We start from the raw sequence: 12,794 nt of genomic DNA on the forward strand, positions 1-12,794 counted from the left end.
AACGTTTTAGTTAAATGTAAATTGTGTCTTGGCTCAAATATCCTATCTCCTGCCCACTTTGTTTGAAACAATCCGACAGCATCCAATCAATTTGCGCGAGAGAAGAAGTAACGTTACAATTCAGAACGACGGATCCAGTGGAAAATGATATCAAAGATTGCTTCGTTTGCTTATAAAAACTATGTGGTGGTCAACAAAAAACGAATTGCAGAAAATCACAGATGGAGACGCAACAACTTCCAACTTCGTTCGACATTTGAAGCTGCACAAATAACGGTAAGTAACTTGGCTTGCTAGCTACAGTAGTTAAATCAATGAGCCATCAACGCCAAAGCCAGTGTGGTAACGTTATTATTACATCCAAGATTGATACACGGCTGGCTAGGCAATTGGTAGTCATAGTCTTGTCTTATAAAATAAATAAACAATCAGCAATGTCTCGCTTTGTGAATGGCCAGCAGTAGCATAACAGTACTGCTGCTCCTTAAAAAATTTATTGATTGAAATTTGTATTAACAGATTGCAGAATGGGTTGGGTACAATACAGTACGGCTCAATACACACAATTGTTAAGGGGATGCAGACCAGAAAGATACTTTCGTCTTGTTTACATCAGGGTCCCCCATTTTCAATTCATCATGACACTTATGACATACAAGACAGACATACAAGTATACAGTACTGTATAAGAAACATAAATATATACATTTGAAGGGGAAGAAACTGTGGGGGGGGTTGCAATTTTACAGGGGCCAGTTTTTAATTGCAGCCACCCGTAGATAGGGATTCACATTATTTTACGGCTGTGGGTAGGGCGTTCCACATTGTTGTGGCATAATTGCGAAACGTGTTTAGTCCCTTGTTTGAGCCAAATCTGGGTTGAACATGATTTGTGGAACTCCCTCTGGTGTTGTGGTCTTGGAATTCACTGACCTTTGGGAAGTATTTCGACATGTACATGGGTATCTTAGTGGTCAGGTGTAGTGTATCTTATAGACCAGGCCCATTACAAGTTGCTGTACTCTGTCGTCTACTCTAAGCCATCCTAGGTTGTCAAAATGGGCAGGGGTGAGGTGGGTTCAGGGAGTAAGGTCAAGTATTAGTCTGACCAGTTTGTTTTGTGATGTTTGTAGTCTTGTTTTTAGGGCCTTTGAGGTGCTTTGGTACCATGAGGTACAAGCATAGTTGTAGTACCGTTGAATGAGTGCTCCTGTTAGTCTTCAAGGTATTCTTGTTTACCAGTGAGGAGTATTATGATGTGAGAGTTATTTGATCCAAGAGAGAGAGAGAGAGAGAGAGAGAGAGAGAGAGAGAGAGAGAGAGAGAGAGAGAGAGAGAGAGAGAGAGAGAGAGAGAGAGAGAGAGAGAGAGAGAGAGAGAGAGAGAGAGCGAGATAACTCACACACGAATTAGGCCCTACCTAATTCTAATACCTAATAAACTACTATATACGAAATGCAGAGATGCCTTATCATTTCAGTACAGATTTTTTATACCCCCAAAAAGGGTTAAGGTAGACTAGTTAGTTGAACCAAGGTCTGCTATTATGGATCATGTGCCATAGACTCATTAGACTGTTTAAACAGGGCAGGCAGACATTAAATAAATGATTGGTCCAAGTGGGAAGACAATATCTTGGTTATTGTTATCCTACTGTGGTATCATTGACTTGATAAAACGGTTCATTCAACAAATAAGACTGTGTAACCTTGGGTTGCTGCTGGAGTGCCAGATGACAGGTTGAAACGGCATACAGCAGGAAACTGTGAGCCAAAATAAGACTGCAGATCGCTTACTGGACGTCGTAAAACCCCCACCACCAGCAGCAATGGCTCATCTGTGTAAACAGTGCCACGTTCAGCGGTCTGAGTGTGGCCCTGAGTGTCGGAATGTCCTTGTCAACTTGGGAAGGGTATTATATTGGAAGGTCATTTGTTAGTTTGGGAGGAGCAGAACACCATAAGTGATTCTCTCTTCAATATATATTACATATCTGCTGTAGACAATTGAACATGGTGTTAAACAGGTATTCTCTAGTTATAAGCTCAGTACTTTACAGGGTTTAAAGCATACTGTGAATATTGGACAAAGGCTATTCCCAAAACATAATTGAATATACTGCCCTGTCAAGGCAGACCGCAGTAACTTCAAAAAAGTTAAACTGAGAAAAATGGCTTTAAAGTTTTTTGACTTGCCATCCAAAATGTGTTATAGGTAGATAGATGATAGTACCCAGATTTAACATGTATTAATGAAGTAATCTTTAGGCATACAAAAATATGACATAATTATTTTAATTAACCCCCAAAAAGCAGATGCTGCACTCTGCTGCACAGTTCCCTTAAATAATTATACAGGTAATGTACAGGCAAAGTGCAGTAACTTCAAATACAATGTTGTTTTCCCTCCAGCTTTCATAACTTAACCTAGCCATTTTATTTGGATCATCATCATTCCAATATATTCAGGTGTTAAATTTCACTTTCAAAATGGCTAGGTTAAGTTATGAAAGCTGGAGGGAAAACAACATTGTATTTGAAGTTACTGCACTTTGCCTGTACATTACCTGTATAATTATTTAAGGGAACTGTGCAGCAGAGTGCAGTATCTGCTTTTTGGGGGTTAATTAAAATAATTATGTCATATTTTTGTATGCCTAAAGATGACTTCATTAATACATGTTAAATCTTGGTACTATCATCTATCTACCTATAACACATTTTGGATGGCAAGTCAAAACACTTTAAAGCCATTTTTCACTGTTTGGAAGTTACTGCGGTCTGCCTGGTTTTTGAGTGTGATTTTGTAGTTACTGCAGTTTTTAAAACCCCATATCTCCAAAACTGAGCGACATTAACATCTGAAACTTGGTCACAAGATAAAACATTTATTGACAAGTTCAATTTCACTCATAACTCAATTCTGACTTTTTTTGAGTTACTGCGGTCTGCCTTGACAGGGCAGTATAGGTGTGATCTTTCTGTCTATCTCTCTCTGAGAAAATACATGTAGAGTTCTGGGGTATTAACTGTTTCAACTGTGTATCATGTGGTCCATACAATTACATAATAGAGACAGACAGGCATTCTAAGTAACTGCAAGCAGGCTGTTGGTTCATCACTGTAACTGCCAATGTCTGTTATGATAGTTTAATTCAAATATAGACTGCTTAGTATTGAACTGTAGCATTACATATAGACAGGTTTTGTGTTATCTCTTATTGAGTAGGTCTGGTATTGAACCATAGGTAAAGAATACATTGTGTTAATGCTGGATATCTATAATTCAAGACACAAACCATGTACATTAGAAATGCTTTATTATTCAAATGGTACACAAGAAATGTCAGTGTTTGATTCATCCTCTCATGGGGGGAGCAGCCAGCAAATGTCACAGGCAGAAGGTCACCTGAGGTGCAGACAACATGACCATATTTGGAAAGGCAGGCCCAGGAGGGAAACAAATGCCTTGGATATAACTCTGATTGGCTGAAAATAGTCAAACCCGTGATGTTATATTGAGTATAAAAACCAGATCTAAAGGGTTAGACAGGAGGCCAGACACCCAGTCTGGTCTCCCACCGCTTCCATCTGAGAGTGTATTGTGAAATACAAGAGTAAACCATGATTAACCACTGTTTTGTGTTGTCTAGTTTAATGTGAGGTCATTACACTTGGACTAGGTTAACCATGTATTGCACAGTATATTCCTTTAATTTACAAAACATGACTAATATGTGAGTACTATTCTGCTTGGAATGTTTAAAGTCTGTTAGAGGTCACCAGCGAATTGATAACCATGTATTAGTTATTTGTTTGATAAATGATTTAATCCCTGTATGCCTAACCTGCTTTTCCACCTTGTGTCATGGTCAGGGCCCGGGCCTTCCTCTGCCCCCATCCTGCCGCGCCCATATATGGGCAGCTTCCTGCTGCAGCATTCCCACGCTGCCAGACAAGCGTCAATCAGCGTGGCTGTGAGGGATTCCCTCATCAAGCAGCCCCTATATCACCTGACGGATCCTGTCGTCCCTCGTCGCAGTGTTAAACTGCCTACCTAGGTACGACGACTCAACCTGAAGACCTGCTAGACCTGCTCTTGTGATTATTCCTTCTCTAATCTTGTCTCTCTTGTGCCCAGGACCCCTGCTCCAGCGCACCTTCCTGCCTGGACATCTTGTGCTGCACAAGGAGTGTTCCTGCTCTCTCTCACAAAACCTGTGTCCTCTGCCCACAGCTGCACTGGAAGTGCACCTGTCCTCATTCCCCCCAAGAACATTCTAACCCCTGTCTGTTGCACATTCCTGATGTAAACTCTGTCTGCTTGGGGAAATACAATTAAATAACCTTAAACCGCTCCATTCTCTCTCCTCCTGTGTTTGCTATTGGGCTCCGCAAGAACCCCCTCCTCACACCTTTGGCCTCAGACAATAAAATATGAGTTGAATTCAAGCTCGGCTGTTTTGACTACAAACTTTATTCTCCCTCTGGCTAGTGGAGTCAAAAGGGGGGAAACCATTTCACTATCCTTCTTCTCTCCATTTAGCAAGCTGTGTACACTGTAAACTAACCTAGGATGTTTACATAATATACGACACTACCTTTAAAATCGATATGGTGATCCTTATTCTTTTTTCTCTCAATATACTCCTGAACTGTTATAATCACAGCACGGGCATACTTCACTCCCCCTCCTTTTCCCCTCACGTTCACCACACGCTCCTCTTCATCCCCCTCTCCATCCACTACACACTCCTCCTCATCCTCTCTTTCTCCATTCACCCCTCCATTCACCCTTATACGACCAGCATCACTTCACTTCACGTCACCTAGCACAGCTGCACTTCATCCCCCTGATTCGCACGCTGCCAGGCACCTCACTCCTCACAGCTGCATCCTATCCCCCGTTGACGAGGTGCCTACTTCAACTCCAAAACGCTGACCAGAAGTCGTCGTGGTATTAAATACCACTACCCAGGTACGACGTCTCTACCTAAAGCTCTGCTGGAATCTACCCTTTGTATTGCCTTGCTCTAACCTGTTTTTCCTGTGCCCCAGGACCACCGTTCCTGCCTGGACGTTCCCTGTCCCCGAGGAGGAACACTTGCTCGCTCACTGCCACAGCTGCAGCCCCAGCAGCCCCAAGACAAGAACAAGGACCGCTTGCCCGCTCGCTGCCACAGCGGCAGCCGTAAGACAAGAACTATAACCCCGTTCTATTCCCCTCCAATTCCTGTGCTACTGCTTTCATTAAAACCCTTGAAACACTCCAATCTCCTCTCCTGTGTGTATTCAGCAATTGGGCTGTGTTCCAGACCACATTCTCACATGAACTGGTTTTCTCAAGCAGCTCTTGCCCAAATGTATCTAGTTGTAAGACTAACCCTGATTCTGAATATTATTACATTTATAGAAATTAGATTATGTTTTGCCAACAAGTTGATAATAAATGTTTTTGGTGAAGCGCATATTATGACTTGTTTAGGACTCGAAACTCAAAGGTTAGGACTTGGGACTCGACTTGGGACTTGTCAGTCTTGACTTGGGACTTGACTCGGGACTTGCCTGTCTTGACTTGGGACTTGAGTATCAAGACTTGAGACTGACTTGAGACTTGCAAAACAATGACTTGGTCCCACCTCTGCGGAATGTACCCTGCTGTGATGTCAGTACAACCTACCAGGGACGTGCCGTCCATATAAGCAAGGTAAGCGGTACTTACCCATGGGGGAAAAAAAGAAAAGTATGAATAACTGTTTGTTTGCAATAAAAGAGTCGTCATCTGTGGTCCCAGTGCAGCAGCAGTAATTAATTTAGTTTTAGTTTTTTGGCGCCACCCGCAGGTATAAGCACTCTCTCTCTGCTTTCTCGAGTGTCGATACGAAAGCATGATAAGAATGCATTTCCACCACGGGTATTGAATTTGTTCCCTCAGCCCGCTACTAATATGCCCAGGGTAAGCATGCTTACAAACCAATCAGTAGCTCTTTTGTTCCGGTACGTTATCTGTTACTAGGTAAATTAGGATGTATTTTTTAATCAGCGTCATCATGCTGAGACTTTTGAAACTTCAACAAGCGGGCGACTTTACAGTAAAGATTTCGTGTTCAAGTAAAAGGTAAGATAACATATTTATATTATATATATATGGCTGCTGGTTAATACGGTGGTTATGGCTGCCCAGAGGGGCCCCTGAGAGCTAAGTGATCCTATCCTTTCAAAGTGATAATCCATTCTCTCTCTTTCTCTCTCTCTCTCTCTATCTCTCTCACCTTTCTGTCTCATCTCAAATATAATCCCTTCTTCTCTCTGGCCGTCGTCTCTTCACTGTAGCCTCCCCATTAAAGCTGAAATGCAGGGAATATTATTAGCACCATTAAATCCATTAGCCCTCTCTTCTCTGTCCGAGTCGCATAATATGGGTCTGCTGAACTGAGATAGGTGCAGTGTGTGTGTGTGTTTGTGTGCTATCATGTTTGCGCATGCAGTGTGTTGTAAGCACATCCAAGTGTGTGTCAACCTCTCTAAAAAAGCGATGTGTGTATGTATGTGTGTGTGTGGCGCATTGTGAGTCTGTGCGCTTGCTTGCTTGTGTGCGTGTGTGTGTGTGTGTGTGTGTGTGTGTGTGTGTGTGTGTGTGCGTGTGTGTGTGTGTGTGTGCACGCACCTACAGTAGGTGTGCATAGTGAGTCTGTCAGCTTATCTGAAGCAAGGCGTGGAGAAATCCCATCAGCACATTAAAAGAACCACAGCGAAGCAAAGCGTGGAGAAATCCCATCAAGTGCTCTGCCAACATGCTGACGTTAAAAGAGTAATTTCCCCCCAAAACGCTGCGGTTTATTCACATGTAAACATTTGATGTTTGCAAAGCGGGCGGGAAAAGCCACAGAGACGCCGCGTCTCCTTCTTCTGGTGGAGTTTGATGGAGTCAAACTCAGAGTCCGAGATGAGGTGAAAACTTCCCCTGAGAACCCACGGTGGAAAACACCATTATCCTGTTCGCTCTATACAAATGTACCGCGTTCGAGCCAGTCAGCAATGCATCCTGAGTCACGTGACTAAGTTGCCCCCTACCTGCCCGAGCTGCTGCGTTAAAAAAGTACGACGGGGCTCTATGGAGAAACCATGACACTCCCCTGACTAAAAGTAGTTTCAAACGAAGTCTTTCGCCTTGAGTGAGTCTTTCACCTTTTATATATCTGGCTTAAGAGGATTGTTTGACCTCTTAAGCCCGACGGGTCAGGTCCCGGACCCAAGCCATAATTCCGTCTCTATGGATTAATGTTGCGATTTTTTTTTCAAATGTAGCCAAGACCGCTTCTAATCACTAATTTCTGAACAGATTTTTATTAAATCTGGACATCTACTACAAAAGACTTCAGGCTATGGACCCAGGGTGTATTTTCAGCCATACCAATGTTTTTGGAAATACTACTTCTGGACTACTAACCTACTGTACTATCTTTCAAAATAGACCAGGCTCATGCCTGCTATAAGTTATAAAGTATAGTATTTTGGTTTGCAAAAAAGTACGCAGTCCTCAAAAACGAAAACTAAAATGGCACATTTTGGGGGCGCCTGTTAACTCATTCAGCGCCATAAGCTGTCCCCATCTCTGCCACTTCACGCCAGCTTAAAATGGAAATTGGGGAAGACATGCGACAAATGTCACCGGGAGCGGGAGGCGAACCCGGGACGGCCGCGTGGGTGTGCGAGGCACTATGCGGTGTGCCACGAGTGGGCCTAAAATGGTAATTTTCACTGTGTTTCATGATGTTTGCAGAGCTGTGTGTGTGTTCTGTATTATAGCTGTGGAGACAATGGTGTGGCTCATTTGACAGACACTGCTTGTAGTCCAACATGGAAAAAATAATTTGTTTCTACACACTAGTTTGTAGTTTATTACACGCTAAACATGGCTCATTTCCAAGATAATCCAATCTTTTTCCATAGATTGCGAGATAAAACACGCTATGTGCAATAAGCCCAAACCGTTCTGGTTGATCCCCTAAAACCCCAAATACTCGCAAATCAAAGGTATATACGATGTACACATGTACCTTCACAAAATCATCAAGGGGGGGGGGGGGGGGGGGTCATTTTAACTCAAAACTGTGATCGTGTTTGCCAAGCATGTTTTACGTCCGGTAAAACACAAAACTGTGATCGTTAGAAAAACATGTTTCAGGTTCGGTAAAATAGACATAAAATATACCTTACCTTAGCCAGAAGGTATTCCAAAAAGAATAATTCCAAGTGATCGCATCACCATCACGATTACCAGTGTATATGTCTATACACGTTTCGATGGGAAATACGCTTCGACAACGGAATTTTGAGGCGATCGATGTGAATCTCTGTTCAAGCAGGAGGAGGAGCCCTTACCAAAAAAAATAAGGAAAACGTGTATCCACGCCAAGCCATTCCAGTTCAAAGGTAGGCGATACTGCCACCTGGTGATATTCGATCGGCATTGCAATTCCAACGTAGGCAAACGAGCCAGGGACAGCTAGAATGATCCGAATGATGATTTAGAACGGGATCAGAGGAAAAAAATCAAAGGATCTAAAAAATTAAATACTCGTTATTGGCGCTGAATATGTTAAGTATTGAAACTCTCTCTTTCTTTATCTCTCTCAGTATTGAACCCCTCCCTCTCTCACTCTCTCTCTCTCTCTTTATCTCTCTCAGTATTGAACCCCTCCCTCTCTCACTCTCTCTCTCTCTGTATTGAAACTCTCTCTCTCTCTTTATCTCTCTCAGTATTGAACCCCTCCCTCTCTCACTCTCTCTCTCTGTATTGAAACTCTCTCTCTCTCTTTATCTCTCTCAGTATTGAACCCATCCCTCTCTCACTCTCTCTCTGTATTGAAACTCTCTCTCTCTTTATCTCTCTCAGTATTGAACCCCTCACTCTCTCACTCTCTCTCTGTATTGAAACTCTCTCTCTCTCTTTATCTCTCTCAGTATTGAACCCCTCTCTCTCTCACTCTCTCTCTGTATTGAAACTCTCTCTCTCTTTATCTGTCTCAGTATTGAACCCCTCACTCTCTCACTCTCTCTCTGTATTGAAACTCTCTCTCTCTTTATCTCTCTCTCAGTATTGACATCTCTATCTCTCTTTCAGTATTTAACTTATATCTCCAAGAGTCCTGTAGTGAATCATGTTGTTTGTGTTACACCACATGATACTGTATTACTCCATAGACCCCTACAGTGAGAGAGTGTGTGTGTGTGTGTGTGTGTGTGTGTGTGTGTGTGTGTGTGTGTGTGGTGTGTGTGTGTGTGTGTGTGTGTGTGTGTGTGTGTGTGTGTGTGTGTGTGTGTGTGTGTGTGTGTGTGTGTGTGTGTGTGTTAAGGCTGAGCCCGAACGTTCGAACGTTCGTTCGTTACGCTGACATTCGGACTTTAATTAATAGGTTCGAACGTTCGGTGAAAAAAAAATAAACGATGCGCACGGGGTTGAGGTGATGTGAAGCGGCGCGTCCCCCGAGGCGCTCGGCTCAACCAGTATGGTCTGCCGGGCTGCAGCGGGATACTATTTCTCAACCAGAGCTCTATTTTGATTGACAGGCGATTCTGCCAATTACGTCACACCGCTTGCACCCGCCTCTGCTGTTACCACCAATCGGCAAGCGTTTATTCGTTTTTTACTTCAGGCAATGCCGATATGCTTGCGAGAAGCCTCAACAGACTTACCGTAGCTACCGGGGAGCCGTAGTTAGCTCCCCGCCGAGGAAGTAATCAGTAACAAGGTTTCCGTAGGTGAACCTGCAGAAGGATCATTAATGAATACCAGCCTTTTTCGGCCACGGAGCGCGAGCTTCATGGCGGGAGGTGGTTGCGTTGGAAACAACAGCAGGCGCACGCCTCGGCTCCTCAACAGACCCGTCCACCGTCTACCTCGGAACGGTGGTAGGGCGGACGGGCGGCAGGCGTGTTGGGAGCCCGTCCGCCCTACCACCGTTCCGAGGTAGACGGTGGACAGGTGTGTTGAGGAGCCGAGGCGTGCGCCTCTCCTCCCGGCTCCCCTCTCCCCTCCCCGTCGACCAAGAGTGAATACCTGTTATTGAACGTGTAGCACTAACTATATAACGTTAATGCCACAAAACGAATGCCTTTGTTTATCTAGCCTCTTACGTGACTGCAAGGGCTATTGTTTATCATAAGTAGTAACTTTGATGCAGTAGCTTGTTTATTTTCTTCTGAGTGCTTTGTTTAATTACATGTTTACATGAACAGCCACCACTGTAAACAACATGTTTTTCACCAATAGACTATGCAATGCCGCCCTCCGTAGGATCTATAATAATACAATAATAAAAAAAAAGTATTTAAAAAATGAAAAAAATTATTTTATTAAAAAAAAAATTTATTAAAAAAAATAAAAATAAAAACGTTCGAACGTTCGTTCGATAAACCCTGGCGAACGTTCGAACCCTAAAAACAGGGTTCGGGGACAGCCTTAGTGTGTGTGTGTGTGTATGGTCTCTCTCTCTCTCTCTCTCTCTCTCTCTCTCTCTCTCTCTCTCTCTCTCTCTCTCTCTCTCTCTCTCTCTCTCTCTTTCTCTCAGTATTGAACACCCTCTATCTCCCTCTCTTATTATTGAACCCCTCCCTCTCTCTATCTCTCTCTTTTTTTTCTTTGATCCCTGTATGTGTTCAGCTAGATACAACATAGAGCGAAAGAGAGGGAGTGAGAGTCAGAGAGAGAGAGAGAGAGAGAGAGGGGGGGGGGGGTGCGACAGAGAGAAAGAGGTGAGAGGGTATTGACTAGCTGCTGCTGGAAACAACAGAGATCCACCACTTCATACCCTGCTGTGCATGAAATGCTCTTTCTTTCTTTCTTTCTTTCTTTCTTTCTTTCTTTCTTTCTTTCTTTCTTTCTTTCTTTCTTTCTTTCTTTCTTAGATTCTTGTCTCTTCCTCTGACTTCATTCATCTTTTGTTTTCTCTTCTTTCTTTCTTTCTTGCTCCATCTCTGTCTCTCTCTGTCTCTCTCTGTCTCTCTCTCTCTTTCTCTCTCTCTCTCTCTCTCTTTTGTCTTTTTGTCATTTTATTATGAAACCAGGGACAAGCGCCTCTCTCTATCCTCTGTTACGCACGCGCAGTTAGTGTCTGTCTGGCGGCCCGATCTGCGGAACGCACTGGAGAATAGAGAAACGACAAGAATTCCCAATTGGTTATAAGCAAAAATCTCAGTGACGGATATAGAAATATAGATACAGCAGATTAGATGCAGATGCATTCGTTCGAGGAAACGACTGATCTAGAAATGTCAAGATGTATGCATTACTTCCGCGTTACCGCCAGCCAGCCTGTAGGCAACGGAGAGAGAGAGAGAATCTCCTGATTTTTCCACACACCGTGGGAAATAATACAGCCGGACTTCAAAGATTTCAAAGCTCTCAGAATTCTCAATTTCTATCATTTTGGCTTTTTTTTTTCATTTTTTTCTTTTTTTTTTTTCATTTTTTCTGTATTTTTTCTCCCATCCCAACGCCTCCTCCGATACATGTGGAGTCAGCCAGGCGCTTCTTTTCACCTGACAGCGAGGACTCTCACTGGGGAAATGTAACGCGTGCTGAGGTTCACGCTATTTCCCCCCGATCCCCTCCCTGCCCCACATTTTAACTTGACAGCCGTAACAAGACATGTTTTTACTTCTTACTGATGACTATTTTTAAACTGAATCATTTTAAACTATTCTTATTATTCGCTATGCTCGCTCATGCCTGTATTTTTTTTATGTCCGTCGGTTAGTGCACTTTTTAATTACTGAATAGAGAGCCTATTAGGATGCTAGATCCTAATGTGAAACACTATGCTGTAGTAGCATTGTACAACCAGGTTAACTGTGTCCTGGCTGTAGCATTGTACAACCAGGTTAACTGTGTCCTGGCTGTAGCATTGAACCAGGTTAACTGTGTCCTGGCTGTAGTAGTTAGTAGAACCAGGTTAACTGTGTCCTGGCTGTAGTAGTAGAACCAGGTTAACTGTGTCCTGGCTGTAGCATTGTAGAACCAGGTTAACTGTGTCCTGGCTGTAGTAGTAGAACCAGGTTAACTGTGTCCTGGCTGTAGTAGAACCAGGTTAACTGTGTCCTGGCTGTTAGTAGAACCAGGTTAACTGTGTCCTGGCTGTAGCAGTTTGGTTTGTTAGAACAGACTGTAATCTTATGCTTATGGCAGATCAATCAGCATGGATTGTCTCTAAACTTTAATACATGGCAGTTTGGTTTGTTAGAACAGACTGTAATCTTCACTTGCTTATGGCAGATCAATCAGCATGGATTGTCTGTAAACTTTCACTTGCTTATGCCAGATCAATCAGCATGGATTGTCTGTAAACTTTATGCATTGTTGTCACTTGCCATATCTTGCTATGCTCGCTCATGCCTGTATTTTTTATGTCCGTTCTATTTTATAATTTTTATTTTATTTTATTTTATTTTTATTTTACTATTTTTAAACTGAATCATTTTAAACTATTTTTACTATTTGTGTTACTGAAAACTATAAGCAGAGAGCCTATTGGGATGCTAGATCCTAATGTGAAACACTGTGATTCTACCTGTCTATCTTTTTATGCTCGCTTATGCCTGTATTTTTTACTGTTGTGAAGCACTTTGAACTGCAACCTCTGTATGAAAAGTGCTATACAAATAAAGTTATTATTATTATTATTATGAACAAACTGAGCAGGAGATGGTATTGCCTGCTCAGTTGAGGATGTTAGTTTAGCAGTAAGAACAGTTTTTGGTTACAGCAGTGTTAAATCTCTGCAAGGATGAATA

Source organism: Notolepis coatsorum (assembly GCF_963971535.1).
Source record: "Notolepis coatsorum genome assembly, chromosome: 16".
Classification (NCBI taxonomy): Eukaryota; Metazoa; Chordata; class Actinopteri; order Aulopiformes; family Paralepididae; genus Notolepis; species Notolepis coatsorum.